The sequence below is a fragment of the Moschus berezovskii genome, chromosome 9 (genome assembly GCF_049115385.1).
Source record: "Moschus berezovskii isolate FMDL1 chromosome 9, NW_MosBer_1.0, whole genome shotgun sequence".
NCBI lineage: Eukaryota > Metazoa > Chordata > Mammalia > Artiodactyla > Moschidae > Moschus > Moschus berezovskii.
This window is the reverse complement of record NC_142468.1, coordinates 60,058,985-60,076,933: the sequence shown is the minus strand read 5'-3', so window position 1 is coordinate 60,076,933 and position 17,949 is coordinate 60,058,985. Positions and strand designations below refer to the sequence as shown.

At 38.1% G+C, this 17,949-nt stretch overlaps 1 protein-coding gene across 1 annotated transcript in view; it reads left to right on the top strand.

The window, feature by feature from the left end:
- FRMD6 (FERM domain containing 6) overlaps positions 1–17,949 on the top strand; it is a 279,964-nt gene that overhangs the window by 81,297 nt on the left and 180,718 nt on the right. The window contains exon 2 of the mRNA XM_055437443.2: positions 17,552–17,615. The gene's annotated coding sequence lies outside the window, so the exon portion shown is untranslated. The remainder of the gene's footprint in view (positions 1–17,551; positions 17,616–17,949) is intronic.

Genomic DNA, 17,949 nt, shown 5'->3' with positions numbered 1-17,949 from the left:
TATTCATGAATAGCTAAGAGAAGAAAAGGAATGAGGTTTACTAGGAGGAAGAAGGACAGGCAGTGAACTTAGAGACTAGGAAAGGAGAGGCAGGACTACAAGGGTATCAAATGGCAAACAAAGGAGCCAATTGAAAGAGTTCCCAATGACCAAAGCTGGAAAAATTTGACAACAAAATAAGTAAAGTAGTATTTAAATTATAACACAAAATATAAAATAAATATCCATGAATCCATACTGATATAAATATATGGTTGATAAAAAATAAATAGGAGAGAAGAAACAATTTCCCATGCTGAAAAATTCCATGAAGTTCATGTAAATATTCCAGCTTCAAGGAGGTGCAGCATAACTCCCCATTCTTTAAGTGGAGACTCTGCATAGAGACTTCTTTCCAAAGAGAACAGTATGACAAGAGGGAAAAAGAATACTATGAAAGCTTTACAAACACTACCTCAACTGGGTGATTAAGATCAACATAAACAGTGATGTCATCTTGATATTATGTACCTTTGATATGATGCGATGAAAATGGTACCACATTATAGTATTCTTTCCCAAAACCCGTGACCATAGTCTGTTCATGAGAAAAGCATCAGGCAAAATCCAATAAAGGGGCGTTCTACAAAATGGCTGTCAAGGTCACTAGAAACAAGGAAAGTCTAAGAAACTGCCACAGGTAGGAGGAGCAGAAAGAGACAAGACAACCAAATGTGGTATCTAGGAAGGAATCCTGGAATAGAAAATGAACATTAAGCAAAAAATTAAGGAATTCTGAATGAAGTATGAACATCAGTTAGTAATAATGTATCAGTATTAATTTGTTAATTACAATAAATATACCATGCTAATGTAAGATGTTAACAATAGGGGAAACTGGAAATGGCACATATAGGAATTCTCTGTATTATTTTCACAATTTTTCTGTAAATCTAAACTTATTCTAAAAAATAAAATTTATTAAAAAGCATCCTGGGTTGAACTAGAAAACACTAACACTTAATAGTCCATGTCCTGTGGGCTCTTCTCTCCAGTGCAGGATATCTCAAGTAACTTCTTGGTTAAAAGGGCAATGATGTGAAAACTTAAGCATCATGGCTGGCATCTGGCAAAGGCATAGCACCGTGACTTTCTAGTTGAATTAGATGATCTTTAGATACATGTCGAGGAGTGTTTAACCTCCAAAGTGAAAATCGCTCAATCGTGTCCAACTCTTTGCAACCCCATGGATTATACAGTCCACGAATTCTTCAGGCCAGAATACTGGAGTGGGTAGCTATTCTCTTCTCCAGGGGTTCTTCCCAACCCATGGATCTAACCCAGGTCTCCTGCATTGCAGGCAGATTCTTTACCAGCTGAGCCATCAGGGCTCTAAAGAAAAGTTCTACTGCTTATGTCTATTTAATAATGTGAGAATTTTAACAGCTTCAAGTGACAAGTTAGTGCATATCATAAATATACAACTCAGATAGCTCATAGCAAATTTAAAGCAAGTTTTATGTTCTATTTTTCATTCAACTGTGCTTACTATTAAACAATTCAACTAATAAACAAGCAATATTAATGTATATAAATATATAATTATAAAAATAGATTATCTTTATATATAAACACAAATAATTATATAGGATCATTATAGATTTTATTTTATTACTTATTATAATAAATATAGAAATACATATATATAATATGCCTGTGTTTCTTACAACTAGGTCATGTAGAAATTGCCTTTGGAACTGATAATTCCATGCTCTTATGAATTTGTAGCTTTAGTCAGATATTGATGTGGTTTGCCCCTGGTTACAAAGACAACTGCTGTGATTCATGGGGTCGCAGAGAGTCGGACACAACTGAGCGACTGAACTGAACTGAACTGAAAGAAGAGATAATATTGTTGAAGTTGCTGTTTACTTAATTGCATGCTAGGCTCAGTTTACTTCCTAAGGAAGGTCCAAAATTTTTTGGATGAAGTGTTGGAAGTTTGGAACTAGAAGTGTGCAGATACTTTATAATTACCCCCTTCTGATTTAGCCATTACCTCAGCTACTCATAGAGTTTCCCAGGTGGTGCTAGTGGTAAAGAACTTGTTTTCCAATGGTGGAAACATAAGAGACATGGGTTCAATCCCTGGGTTGGGAGAAGGGAATGGCAACCCACTCCAGTATTCCTGCCTGGGAAATCCAAAGGACAGAAGAGCCTGACTGGCTATAGTCCGTAGGGTCGCAAAGAGGCAAATATGACTGAAGTGACTTAGCACTCACACACACAGCTGTCATAGCTCTTCTAAGCTGGGACTAAACATTAGCCACCTTTGTATCTCTTATGTATCTACTGAAGGGTCTAGCGTAAAGTAGATGTTTCATACATTTCGGTGAATGAATTGAAGAGTTTACCTCTGTTGCTCCTATGACTTAGCAGGAGACTTGATGGGAAGTCACAGCACACTCAGAATAAATACACCATGTTGATCACCACTTCTCACTCACAAACATCAATGGTAAAATTTAGAAAGTTTTTATTTGCTTGACTTAACAGATTGACGTATCTTAATGTACTATACATTATGTCTTTTAATGTGCTTTATTCATTTTTCATATCAATCACTGAATAATTAAAAGGTATTTCTTTTTCTTAACAAGTACCAAAACATTTCATAGTACCAGTTTACTCTGCAAAATTTTACATCGTGAATAGATGATCTTAATGGTCAGAGTCAAACCCAAAGTGCTGTAATTTGCTCTGTGGTAATATTTGCTTGATTACTTTACCAGATGGAAGCTCAGTCAAGCTTGTCTTTCTAAGCAATGCTTATTTTTTTATTCTATTATACAATTAGACCAAGTCCTGGGTGGGCAAGGCTTCTGTTCCAAAGGAAAGTTAGTCCCTAATTATGTCCAAATTTCCCAGTTCAGAATTCATCCTAGTTGTTATGAGGATTAACGTGGATCTTGTATGTAACATAGTAATACCTTGTTTATCATTAGTGCGTGAGGCCACTCCTTAGTTCTGTCCTGAGCTGCCCTATCCCCTTTTTTACCCTCTTGGCTGTACTCACATAGCTTCAACTGAAACATCTACACGAGTGACTCCCACATTCAAATCTAGATCTCTGACCTTTTTTCCAAAATCCAGATGCTTGCATTTCTAGATTCTCACATTTTGCTTTTGGAAGAACTGTATTATTTTCTCCTGAAACTTAGCATGATGGCTTGCATGTTATAAGGAAAATAATAAATAGGCAAATGTATAAATGAATATATAATAGGGAAAACCAAAGCTGAGTTTCTCCTCTGCTAAAAGTTTAAGCCATTTAATATCAGAAGCCTTCCAAAATGTCATAATTCCATGTCCTAGTCAGTAAAATACACTAAAAATAATTTAACCATTTTTCAGCTTAGAGATCATAATTATGAATATCAGTTGCTGTAACACCCAGAACCACAGTAGCCCATAGGTGTGATTAATCATTAGAGACAATTTGCCCTTCCTCTCAGAGAATCCTTCTGTCTGCCTCTCATATTCTTTACTGTTAGGATGTTAGCCATCATCTCTTGCTGCCTCCTGTATCTGTGCCCCCAGCATCTGTCCCCCACCCCTTGACCTTCTACTGTACCTCTCCTTGCCAAATTTTATGATTTAAACTGCTATGAGTTAAGAAACCCAATAGTTAAGTTTTTAGACATTTCTGAAACAAAACTAAACAACTTTGAAGCAGGGCCCCGAGGATTTATTTTATCCACAGTGTGGATTTGCTTAAGTCAGTTTGTCCACTTTACAGCATTTTTTTGGCCCCACTTCTTAGCTTAGCTGTGTTCTAGATGAATGAGGTTACTATATAACTATACTCATTAGGTTATAGGTTATACTATATATATATAATGAGGTTATCCATATATTTACCCTCACTCAGTAAAGAAATAAGATCTGTCAATTCCCCAAGATAATATTATTTATTCCTTCTATCTTTTTTTGTTTAAAGGTTATGATTTTTGCCTTCCTCTGCAAAACCTCAGCAATTGTTTTTTTCAGTATCTCTCCAAGCATGGTCCTTTGGACCAACTGCATCAGAAAGATTCAGAGTGCATGTTATTTTGGTGATTTTTTGTCCCAGCCAATTCATTCAGAATCATTCAGTAGTGAATTCCAAGTATTTTCTTTAAAAATAAAAAACAGAGAACAAAACAATTTCCTCTGGTGACTGATTCTCAGACATACTAGAGTTTACATGCCGAGCTCTTGTCTACTCTGCATGTTTCACAATTCTCCCACACCAACCTTCCTCCTGTCTCTAAGCTTTCTTTTCCTGTATCATACATTTTGCTTGTTCACTTTGTCTTGAATTTTCTCCAGACCCTCCACTTTCAGTACTCTCAAGTATCTTCCTTTGAATATTCTCTATCTCCTTCATTAATCTAATGAAGAATAAATGTGATAACCGTTTTCTTCCTGCACATAGAATTCCTGCCATCTGCTTGACCACTTTACTGAGCCTGCATGTATAAATGGGTTACACAATGTTAGAAACATCAAGTGAGTTGAAGCACCTTCATGTTCATAAATAGAAAGAACCAGACATAGTTATAGTCTTCTCATTGTAAATACTGATTTATTATTTTTTTGTCCTCTCCCCTTTTTGACATTTCTGCTAGTCTTTTATCTTTATATTTTGAAGTTCCTTTTATCTTAGGACTATGTTTTATAATCCTTTTGTATCTCATATTTCACTGGATGCTAGCAATCTGCTATATACTTACTGGGGTAATTGTGTGGATTTATATTTTGCATCATTGTTTTCTATATGCTAATCCAGATGTGAGAAAGCAGACTCAACTATTATGATGAAATGGGCATAACCCAACACAAAACTAGTGTAATTCTGTACTTATTTAAATGTTCTCTGATAAGAAACTCTTAAAACTTTCATATCAGCATCCTACATATTTGCAAAGCAAACCACATACTGAATGGAGCGATCATAGTCAGCAGTGCAGTAATATCCATGGAGGCAGGTAACAGTGTGTTAGAAACAGCCTGGGGAAAAGTTCAACCCTCATGGATTTGGTGTTAATATGATTTCTGATGAATCCTACTTCTTTGCCTTGATCCCTCTTTAAGTATCCGAAGTCCTCCAAAAGAGGTCCTTTCCATATCTCTACCTTGACTTGTCCTTCTGTGAATTTCTTCCAACTCCAAATACTCTTGGTGCCTCCTTTATAAACTCCAATCCATCATGTTGGTATTAGGGAGAACATAATCTGATGTTTTCACTTTAAACAACAAAGTTTACTGAATGACATTTTGGATCGTCATATTCTTGAGCCCCTTTTCCCACCATCAGAAGACTACAGGTCAGCAACCATGCCCCATGTCAGTTTGGGGGAAGGTTAAGATAAATTCTGTGTACAGATATTTGCCTGCTGAATCTAGATAATTCTTTTCCTTCTGCAAGAGCCATTTATACCAGCTGCCTTCCAAGGATGAGTCATGAGCACTCAGATGAATCTAGCTTGCCATTCACAATTACAGAGGAAAGAAATTAATGTAACTGTGATTTCTTTATATAAATTATAGTATCAATTTCTCAGGCTATCTATATGGTCATTCTCTTGTAGCCTCTAACCCTAACCCTGTTACAAAGAAGACATGTTTAATCACTAAGGATTACATTAGAAAATTTTAGTGAAAACAAACAATGCTATTTGAAGAACCCTTCAACATCAGAAGGGACTCCTTTTTACTAGAGCTTGCTGTGGCCCAGAGCTGGGATGTGTTGTAAACCATCAGTGTGTAGAGCACAGGAAAAAATTACCTTCTGTAGACTGCAGAGTCTAAAGCTATGACTCATGCATTTGAGTAACAGAGCTGTGGGCAAACAGCAGCAGACTTGCAAGGAAAGATAATGTTAAATTTGACAACAGGCTTAGGTGGCTTTTTAATGACTTCACCTAAGATTGACCTGATGAGCTTCAGAATAGTCTTGAACCAAATAGCACTTACTTCCCAGGAGGGAAGGTTTCCATGTTAATGGATATGCCAATTTCATTTAGTGAAAATGAAGGTCAAAGGCTTCTGAATGATACCTATGGTCCTTTCGGTCTCTTTTAATTGAGTTTTCCAAAATATGATTCATTGAAAACGGAAGAAACCAGCATAGACTCATTTTTAACCTGATTCTAATTGAAAAAAATTATAATAGTTCATCTTTCCTGGAAAATCTGATCTTGTAGAAAGATTCTGGTGTTAAACCATTTTATAAAACTATGTTTCAAGCATTGCCAATTCACTTTACTTTCCTATTCAATAAAATTTGACCACATCTAAAGATTTCCCCTTTAGTATACTTTATTGGCCAGGGTCCAAGTTTGGTACCAATTTCTCCTTTACTTTCAAGATGAGCAGAGAAATGACAAATTGAGAAATATAGACCACTGCAAAGTAAATACCCATCACATACCTCCATATCTCTATCCTGCCCAATCCACATCCTCAGATTCTATGATCTAAAAATGAATATTTTGCTTTCTTGATCAGAATGTAAGTATTAAACAGGGATTGCCTGGATCTGGGGACTTATGGAATAGGTCAGGAGGTTGAATCTAGATCTCATCCAGGCTAGGACTCATGCATGATGTCATTTATCAGATGAAGAAGGATGGCCACATGGGACCCTGGGATCTTCAAGGTGGTCTAGGTCTATACACTCTGGAGACATAATTTCATGAAAACCCTGGTCCCAAAGTAGTTCAGAATCAGTAGGAATGTAAGTCAGCTCTGCGTGGTGACTGTGAGATCCCCTGAAGTGTTAACCTAGTTGAAGCTTTTCCATTTTATTTCTTAGAACAGATCATCCAAATCATTTTCCTTCTTTCCCTCCAACCAAAATGCAATTTATCAGTAGTGGCTAAATCACACTGGGTTGGGAAAACTACTATGAACGAGACTGGAGTCACTACAGATTTTCTCCAGCGTAATATTTTATAACCTGAATTGAATTAAACACAAAGAATTAAGAAACAACTTACATTATAGTCATTATGAATTGTCTAGATACTATTGCTACATCACAAACAACCCCAAAACTCGGCGGCATGAAACAACCATGCATTGCTCTCTCAGATCCCAAGGATCAGAATTCATATAGGACACAGCAGGTCTCTTTCCACAATATCCGGGACCCCAGCCTGGGAGACTCAGGAGCTGGACTCAAAGACTACAGGCTGAAATGATCCTAAGGCTTCTTTCTGACACATCTGGTAGTTGATGCTGACTGTGGGCTGGGAGACTGTGGGCTGGGAGCTGAATAGGGCTGCTGATTGAGGTGCCAACAAGTAGCCCTCCAGCATGACAGTCTCACAATAGCCAGACTTCCAGCATGGTGGTGAGCTCTCCAAGAGTGAGTATACCAGGAGCAACAGGAGAAAACTGCATGGCCTTTTCCAAGGCAGCCTTGTAAAACATCTATTCCACAGTCGTGGGATAATTGCTTACAGCCCAGACTCAAGGGGTGGAGTCAAACATCCCACCTCTCAACATGTCAAAGAAATTTAGATATGTTTTAATATTTTAAAAAATCATTTCACTTGTGTAAATAATAACAATCAACAACTAGAGTCATAGGAGGGAAAAAAGATACAGTGATTGCAATACAACTTTGATTAAAAATGTATCTCAGTAACATTTGGTGATGAGGAAGATGAAGGTCTATAATACTGACAACCATTGGAAAAGCTTGATAAATCAAGTTTGGGAAAGTCTAGGCTTGCTCATCAATATTAAAGTGTTATAGCTATACACTTAGAGGAGTTTTAAAAGAGCTCTATTTTCAGAATTGCTATAAGATAAATAACTTACAATTAGAAGTAATAAACTTTCTAGGTTCTAATTCCCTGTATCTCTTGAAAACCATTGTTTCATAACTGATTTTTAAACTTTTGATTTCAGAAAATTTCTTCTTGGAATGTACCTGTGTACCAATTGCATTATTAGAGCTCTAGTAACTATTTGTACTACATACTCAATATTACCTCACACTCCACAGAAAGCCCTCATTTCTTTACAAGCCATATTTAGTCACGTTCAAGGTTTACACTCGATTTTACTGAGTCTCTGCACCATATTCATGTTTGCCATCACTTTTAAACATTTACATTCCTAACCCTGCATAGACTTCTCTTCAGAACAAGAGAACACGCATTTGTGTTGGTGTCTTTGATCTTTGAGGCACTACATGAACCAAGTTTGTCTCAGGTCCTCAATTTCCTCTCTACAATAATGAATTTGGGAAGAAACCTGTATAACCTTGTTTTAGACAAAAATCTCTTTATTACGGTTTTCAAATGACGAGATAAAAAAAGAAATTGGCTCCTTTGAAAAGAGAGGAGGTAAAATCGAGTGACCTGAAGGAACCCAGGGAGATTAAGTGGCCTCCATTTTGAGCATGGAGCTCAGGTCTGAGCAGAGCTGACTGAGGACACCTCTGACAGAGAGATTATGGACTACAGCAGCTCAGAATAATAGGCAGTTTAAAGGATGTAATTAACAACCTTCCTCTAAAGAGCAGAACAGCCTTAGAGAGAAGGGTCAAGCGCCCTTTTTAAAAGGTCCTGCTCAACATCCCTCATAATCAGAGAGATGCAAATCAAAACCACAATGAGATACCATTTCACACCAGTCAGAATGGCTGCTATCCAAAAGTCTACATGCAATAAATGCTGGAGAGGATGTGGAGAGAAAGGAACCCTCTTACACTGTTGGTGGGAATGCAAACTAGTACAGCCACTATGGAGAACAGTGTGGAGATTCCTCAAAAAATTGGAAATAGAACTGCCATATGATCCAGCAATCGCGCTCCTGGGCATACACACCGAGGAAACCAGAATTGAAAGAGACATGTGTACTCCAATGTTCATTGCAGCACTGTTTATAATAGCCAGGACATGGAAGCAACCTAGATGTCCATCTGCAGACGAATGGATAAGAAAGCTTTGGTACATATACACAATGGAGTATTATTCAGCCATTAAAAAGAATACATTTGAACCAGTTCTAATGAGGTGGATGAAACTATTATACAGAGTGAAGTAAGCCAGAAAGAAAAACACCAATACAGTATACTAACACATATATATGGAATTTAGAAAGATGCAAATGATAACCCTGTATACGAGACAGCAAAAGAGACACAGATGTATAGAACAGTCTTTGGGACTCTATGGGAGAGGGTGAGGGTGGGATGATTTGGGAGAATGGCATTGAAACACGTATGTTGTCATATGTGAAACGAATCACTAGTTCAGGGTCGATGCATGTTATAGGATGCTCGGGGCTGGCATGCGGGGATGACCCAGAGGGAGGATAAAGGGAGGAGGGAGGTGGGAGGGGGGTTCAGGAGGGGGAACTTATGTAAACCCGGGGCAAATTCATATCAATGTATGGCAAAACCAACCAATATAATATTGTAAAATAATTTGCCTCCAATAAAAAATAAATTAACTACAAAAAAAATAAATAAATAAAAGGCCCCAGGTCACTAGCCTTCTTCCAAGCAGAAGAGAAAGCAAATGTTTAAATAAGCAGTTTACCTCCTAGTTACAGAGTGACTTCACTTACATGTAGGAGCTTATATTTGCTAAAATCAGGTACCACATCATTTTCAGAAACAATCAACATGTGTAATAATTTTCAGATTAAGAATATAGGGAAAAATATGTGTCTGTGTCCCTTCTGTGTCATGTTTGTAGAGAATAAGAAACACAGGGAAATTATCTTTCGTAAGAAGAATAGTCCCAGACCTGTTCTTGTCACTGAACTTCCTGATGGTATACTCCCAAGCTTGGATTCATTCCTGTTTGTAAAGTCAGTAAAAGTCTTGAGTGAAAGTTTCCATGGAAAAGCCTTTATAATTCAAAAGTCATCATTCATTCAAAACCCAGAACTTGCTTTGGCTCCTTGGATGGCACTATCTTGGGGCCTCCTCCCTTTGCTCTGCTCTGCACACAGAGAGAAGAGGTGGAGCCAAGGAAGATGAAAGTTTTTGACACTAATGGCTAGCAGGACAAGTCTGGCAACTTTCAAAGCAATGCAAATTAAATGGCCAAATTACTCATTTTTCCCAAACTGAAATGACTTCTTTACCAGAAGTGGTTGTATTTGGTATGAACTTGACAAACACCACTGTAATCCACTGGAGGCCAGCTGTAGTTGAGCTCTTATTAGGGTTCCAGGTGGTGCTGGATAGTACTAGCCCACCAGGTTCAAAAATGGATGGTGTGAGGTGAGGGATACTCTTATAGGCTTTCTGCTCAAGGGAAGTTTGAGGTTTATTTTTAAATACTTAAAAACAGCCTTTCTTGCTTTTTGTCTTCAGAAATAGGCAGATTTTCTTGATCGTGGTGGTAGGGATCTTGGTGGGATGGTTGTCCTTGTTTCATTTGGGCAAATCATCAAGAACCAGAGAATGTCAAGGCAGGAGGGCACCCTGAGGTTCTAGCCCAATCCCATGTGTTCACAATGAAGGGAGAGACACCTCGGAAGTAGCAGCAGCTCTGGAAGTAGCGAGGTCTTAGATGGAAGTCATGAGCAAGGCCCATGTTAGTATTACATCTAACGTGACTGATTTTTTCCGGATCTTATTCTCTTTTATGATAGACTTTTTCAAAATAAGCAAAATCTTAGCTTATGTTTAAACAGCAACCAGGCAAAATCAACTTTTCAGTTGATCTCCGTTACTGTTAAAAGTTTAGTTCCTGGGTTTTAGTCCCATGTATGAACAATGACTTGTGGTCATCAAATGATGGAAGTATTGTTGAGTTCTAGTTGGTTGAATTTACTTGTCGTGCAGTTGGTCTGAAAATCACTCATTCCTAAGTTATAACACCTGTTGCTGTGAGTTAATCATATATGGATTTTATGTTTTTCACAGGTTCTGAGTTTTAACTTATTTTAAATTATTACTTGGATTCTACAATTGAAGTGCTCCCAAATACACTGTATTCCTTTTAAATGTAGCTGAAAATATATGACATTCATAAACCTTATTTACATGAATTATGAGAGAATAATGTATGATGTTTACATACCTAAATTTCTGTGTCAGGGAAGGTAAATGTTCATTTTCCTTTAGCCTATATTCTTCATACTAAAGGTCAAAGCATGACTAATTTGTTTAGCATGTTTTGATCAATAGTTTTAAAAAGAGAAACAGAATAGGATGGAATGGCATGGAACATAATAAAGTAGAAAATGCCAGAATGCATGTAATAGATGTGAATACTGTTACATGTAACTCTAATTTTATTTTCATGTGTAGATATGAAAGTGGATTCTGGGTTACAGTGTAAAATTTATGTCTTTCTAAGGGTCACAATAAAAAAAGTTTTAAATTATCTTTGTTAGCCACTTGTTGGTCTGGACAGTCTCTAGTATTTGCCAAATTGACTTTATCATCAAGTCTTATGGTTATTGGATAAGCAATAGAGCTTGAAGAAAAAGCCCAGAAATCCAGATATTTTACCCTCACATTTTATACCAAAAACTGTGACTACTTCTGCGAAGAACTACTTGTAGATTCCTGGAACTATTCCATTCCTAATTTCAGTTTCTTCTGGTCTCCATGTCCCTCATCGCCCTTCAGACCAAGCTCAGAGTAGCTAGTTCTTTGTTTGAGATTCTCAAGAAGAGAGAAGCCTGCCAGGTAGGGAAGGGCTTTGCCTAGCCTGTTACAATTGCCTGGTGACTTGCCTAAGGCTTAAAAAATGAGAAGGGAAATAGAGGAGAAGGAGAATAGTATACAAAAATAATTCCAAATGGATCCAAAAATTTCAAGGTGAGAGGTGAAACCATAAATGTGCTAGAAGAAAATATGAATAGGACATTTTGCGTAAAGATTCTTGAAGGGTAAAAATATTGCCCCTCCCACCCAAAACACTGAAACAATAAAAAGAAGTCATAAAAGAAAAAGTCAGTAAATTCAACCACTCAAAATAAAATCTTCTACCTAAATGAATGTTAAAACAATGTTAAAATACAAAAGCAAGCCAGGAAAAATGTTTGCCACACTTTGTGAAGTAAAAGGGCTAATTTCTGTAATATGTAAGAGACTCTTGTGAATAGAAAAGAAAGAAACAATGTGCTCAGTCATTCAGTTGTGTCCAACTCTTTGCAACCCCATGGACTGTAGCCCACCTGACTTCTCTGTCCTTGAGATTTTCCACACAAGAATATAGAGTGGATTGCCATTTCCTCCTCCAGGGGATCTTCCTGACCCAGGGATCGAACCCACATCTCCTGCATTGACAGGCAGATTCTTTACCACTGCATCACCTGGGAAAAGCCAAAGAAACAGTAATCTGATATAGACCAAATAGAACAAATGAATGTGAATTAATGGTCTTTTAAATATGCCATATTCACTTATTAGAAAATGCAAGTTAAATTAAATAGACATTATCAGACTTATCAGTTATCAGTTTGGCTGGAAAGAGTGAAAAATTGAATACAGTCTCAAAAACGACAAAGTGATCTCAGTTTGTTTCCAGGACAAACCATTCAACATCATAGGAATCCAAGTCTATGCCCCAATAAACAATGCTGAAGAAGCTGAAGTTGAAAGGTACTGTGAAGACCTAGAAGACCTTCTAGAACTAACACCAAAAAAAGGTGTCCTTTTCATTGTAGGGGACTGGAGTGCAAAAGTAGGAAGTCAAGAGATACCTGGAGTAACAGGCAAGTTTGGCCTTGGAGTAAAAAATGAAGCAGGGCAAATGTTAACAGAGTTTTGTCAAGAGAACATACTGGTCATAAAAAACACCCTCTTCCAACAACACAAGAGATGATTCTACACTTGGACATAACCAGATGGTCAGTACCAAAATCAGATTGGTTATATTCTTTGCAGCCGAAGATGGAAAAACTCTATACAGCCAGGAAAAACAAGACCTGGAGCTGACTGTGGCTCAGATCATGAGCTCCTTATTGCAAAACTCAGGCTTAAATTGAAGAAAGTAGGGAAAACCACTCATTCTTTCAGGCTGTTATGACCTTTATGAACTTTCACACTGTTATAGCCTTTATGACCTAAATCAAATTCCTTGGGATTATACAGTGGACGTGACAAATAGATTCAACAGATTTGATCCAAAAGACAAAGTGCCTGAAGAACTATGGACAGAGATTCATAACATTGTATAGGAGGCAGTGAATAAAACCAACCCAAAGAAAAAGAAACGCAAGAAAGCAAAGTGGTTGTCTGAGAAGGATTTACAAATAGCTGAGAAAAGAAGAGAAGAAAAAGGCAAGGGAGAAAGGGAAGGATATATCCAACTGAATCCAGAATTTGCATGAAGTGATGAGACTGGATGCCATGATTTTAATTTTTTGAATGTTTAAGCTTTTTCATTCTCCTCTTTCACCCTCATCAAGGTCAAGAGACACTTCAGTTCCTCTTCATTTTCTGCCATAGTTTGTATCATCATACCTGAGGCTTGAGTAGGCATCTTTTACTGTGTACTCAATATGCTCTTGTAAATTTTGAAGTTCATACAATGTGAGTGGATCACCAAATGAAATGTTATATGATTTTATTGATGAGAAAATGGCCAAAAGGAAGGAGTATGAGGGAAAAGCATATAGAAATATACATGAGTTGTACTTTTAATTTGGGAGATGACAAAGTATTTCACAACCAGAAAACCCTGGTAATCTACCAGTGGATTATAGGGCCAAACAGAGGGAAAAGGGAAACTGAATGTGGGAAACTAGAGTAGTCTTCCCGGTGGCTGCAAGTTGAGAATCAATCAGCCCTACCATCGGCTGCACACTGACGGTGATGGACAGAGATGTTCAAAGTCAAAGCACTGCAGGTCAACCATAAACTCAGAACAAATTATTCTCCTTTTATTCTAGGCACCTCAGGTGAAAAATTGGCATGTTTCATCTTTAGGGAACTTTGAGATAATTTAATATGATTTCCTCATTTGAAGAACCAAAACCAGCAGAGATTAAGGGATCTGCCCAAGTTCATAGAGCTGATTAATGGAAAGGCTGAGACAAGTCCCACTGGGCCAAATAAATACATTTGGGATGGCCTAGTGAACAAATGAATGACTATTTCAACACCAGCATGAAACTAATTCCAAATCTGACCTGCTGAGCATTTGGATGCTCCATACATTTCCTCAGTCATACAATAAGGAACTGATTGTCCACAGTAAATATTCACTCAGAAGTGCCCCACTTTATAGGACATGCAAGGCTACTTTACATATAGATTTGACTAGATTTCAAATATATGAGAACAAATTTTCTTTAAGAAAAATGTCAATTTTCCAAAAAAAAGTATAATCCAATTTATCTGCTATACCACTCCAAATTTTCATACATAAAATTTGCTCGCATGGGTCTTCCTACACTAAGTGAACTGAAAGAGTTAATTAATAAAGCACCCATCCTTCCTGTGTAAACAGAGCCCAAAAACCCCCACTGTAGAATGTGCATTTTGAGTGGCAATTGCCAGTGTACTTGCAAAAAGCAAAGCTCAACTCTCTGTATGTGTTGTCCATGATATTTTCCTCTGTAGACTGAGCATAATATTGTATAAAATATCCTTCTGTGTGTAAGTCACTTTCCCTTTCTAGGCTTAGAGGGCAGGCTCACTTGTTGTTTGATTGAATTGGTTGGAGTAGAACACTTGTCACAGCCTCCTCCACCCCAACCCATGCAGGAGGCCCTGCTAACATATAGCAGGGTTCATGAGCTCAGCTGCCCACAGGGTCCAAGTAGGTGATATTCCCAGGCGGTGCTAGTAGTAAGAATCTGTTTGCCAGTGATCAGTGGGTGTGAAGATCCCCGGGTGGAAAGATCCCCTGGAGGAGGAAATGGCTTCCCACTCCAGTATTCTTGCCTGGAGAGTCCCATGGATAGAGGAACCTGATGGACTATAGTCCATAGGGTCACAAAGAGTCCGATACATGATTGAAATGAATTAGCATGCATGCAGGTAATATTCAAAAGTGAAGCAGGTTAAGAGGTGGAAGCTTAGGGATTGGTATGGGCTATGGAGACTGGAGAGCTAGTGTTCCATGTAATGGGGGTGGATTTTACTCAACTCTAGTGCATTGGAGAAGGAAATGGCAACCCACTCCAGTGTTCTTGCCTGGAGAATCCCAGGGATGGGCAAGCCTGGTGGGCTGCCATCTATGGGGTCGCACAGAGTCAGACACGACTGAAGTGAGTTAGCAGCAGCAGCAGTTCGTTGTTACCATGTAGAAATGTGGGCCGGGTTTTGGTAGACTCTCCACTTTGTTTAATAGAAAAAAGAAATTATACATTTCAATGTAAAATCTTCCAACTTAATGTTGACAGCTAATACAAACTTGTTTTAAAACATTCCCAATGTTGGTAGAAGAAAAAAGACCTTTGGCCTATTGGTTACCAGTTTGAGACTTCCAGACCCTTACAGTGAGATTTAGTGAGTGGTATTAGATTGTGTAAACTTGTGCATTATAAATAAAACACAGAGAAAGACCACCCATCTTTTTATACAAATCATATGCATCCTTTAATCTTTACCTATTCACTTGTTTCCTAAAGCTCTTCCCAGCTCTCTGACATCATACATCTGTACTGTCTGCACTGTACAGTTCACTTTTAATGCTATGCATTCTTTCATTGTTTCTGATTTCACATGTGCAGACTTAATTCTTGCATTTAAACTTCATTGTAAACACTTCCAGGGCAAGGATCATATCTAATACTTCTTTTGTGCCAACCTCAAAGCTCAATAAATGTTTGCAGTTGATACTTTTTTCATTAAGAGAAAAAGAGAATAGTCTTTGCTGACACACAATACTAAAAATGAGCTTAGTGTCTTGAAGTTCCTGAATTTCTAGCCTAGGCAGGCTAACAAGTTCAAATCTGTGGGCACCTTGCTCTGCTGAGCTGAGAAGCACTGACTTGCCATAAGTTTTTAAAAAGAAAGTGTTTCATAGAATAGGCGTGAATTCACCATGGCTCTTCTAGAATAACAGTATTGTAGGATGTATTTTGGAGAAGGCAATGGCACCCCACTCCAGTACTCTTGCCTGGAAAATCACATGGATGGAGGAGCCTGGTAAGCTGCAGTCCATGGGGTCACTAAGAGTTGGACACGACTGAGCGACTTCACTTTCACTTTTCACTTTCATGCATTGGCGGAGGAAATGGCAACCCACTCCAGTATTCCTGCCTGGAGAATCCCAGGGACGGGAGCCTGGTGGGGTGCTGTCTATGGGGTCTCACAGAGTCAGACACGACTGAAACAACTTAGCAGCAGCAGCAGCAGGACGTATTTAGTCCAATAGAGGTGACCCCATCTTTTACAAGTATGACTTTAAGTGTGAAATTTTCTGAGCCAGCTCTTATCTGTAGGAAGCCTCTCAGTTTAGGCAATCAGAATGGTAGGTTCAATTAAAGAAGGTCAAACTTACATTTCACCCTCACAAGTCAGAACTCTCTGGGCCATTTTAGAGTGACTTGGTGGAGTAGAGGCATGAGCTGTAATCAGCCTTAATCCAGAAATGGCTGTGGTGGGGTGGAGAAGTGGAGCTAGCATTGAACTCCAGAAATGACTGACAACTACTTTTGTATCCACATGGAAGTGGGGATGGGGTGGCTGAGATATGGCACGTACTGCAAGCCACTTTTTGCAGTGTTCTAGACATTAAAGTTATCTCTATACTGCCAAGAGCAGGCTACAAAGCCAGAACAGGTGCACATGTGTGCCAGGAGGCCTGTGAATGTATCTGGGAGTGAGCCTAGCATTTGGTTTGAATTGACCAAAGCTATCTAAAAGGGAAGAAGCTGGAAGAAGTGTAGGTCCCCTGTGGAATCCTAAGTTCCTTGAGTTTGATATGATAGGGATTACAAAGGAAAAGGTGAAGAGACCAACTCTGTTGAGAACTGACTCCCTGGCCAAAAAAGAAACTGTATTCTCTCCCTTACTTGTAAATAATGATAAAATACTTTAAAAGTGCTTTTACTGAAAAATCCCAGCCTCCATTTTCCTTAGACTCACAAGCACCATGCACATGTGCCTCTCAGACATTTCTTTGCAGTTCTTACTATTTATCCATATTATTTGGTAATCAAAAAAAGAAATAAATCATCAAATAAATAGATCACATCATTGCACTAGGAAGCAGATTTGGGGATGCAAAAAAAATTGTAATACTTTGGTTACTAAAATAAGCACCTCCACTTGGACAAACAATACTTAGGTCAAAATAAACATTAATTAATGTTTTTCAGAATGTTAGTTGTAACTCTGATATTGTCACTTTCTATTCAATAAAATTTACTGCTAAATCATAAAATTTCCTTTTGTGCTAGTCACTATGTTGATCCAGTTGCATCTTCTTCATCTGCAAATTTGAGTTGCTAATAAAAAGTGAGGTAGAAAATATAACTCATTTATCCTTGAGATAATCGTGTTTACTTGGTGCAAAGTGAATATTAATTATAATGATAGAGTAATTTATATTCCTCTTTTGATTGCCTCTTATCCTTCTCTCAACAGCCTTTCCATCCATTTCTTTTCTCATGAAGTTTCTTCTGGTTGGAAACTTACCAAATTTCATCAGGTAAGAAGTACTAAGTGTGAACCTATAACATATTTCAAAAGAACTCAAGTTTAGGAAATCCAGTGATGGTGTCAGCTTTGGACAAATATCTAGAATGTAAACTGGAAAAGATCCATCAGGACCCCCAGTCATTTTAGAGCAATGGTTCTAAAGTGTGGTCTCCAGACCAACAGTCAGCATCAGCAGCACCTGGGGAACTTGTTAGATGTGCAAACTCTCAGGCCCTTTCTTATGCTTTTAACAAACCTGCTAAGTGATTCTGGTGTACACGTGAGTTTGAGAACCACTGTCCAAGATAGGCTTCATGGACCAAGGGAACAGAAATCCTCTGGAT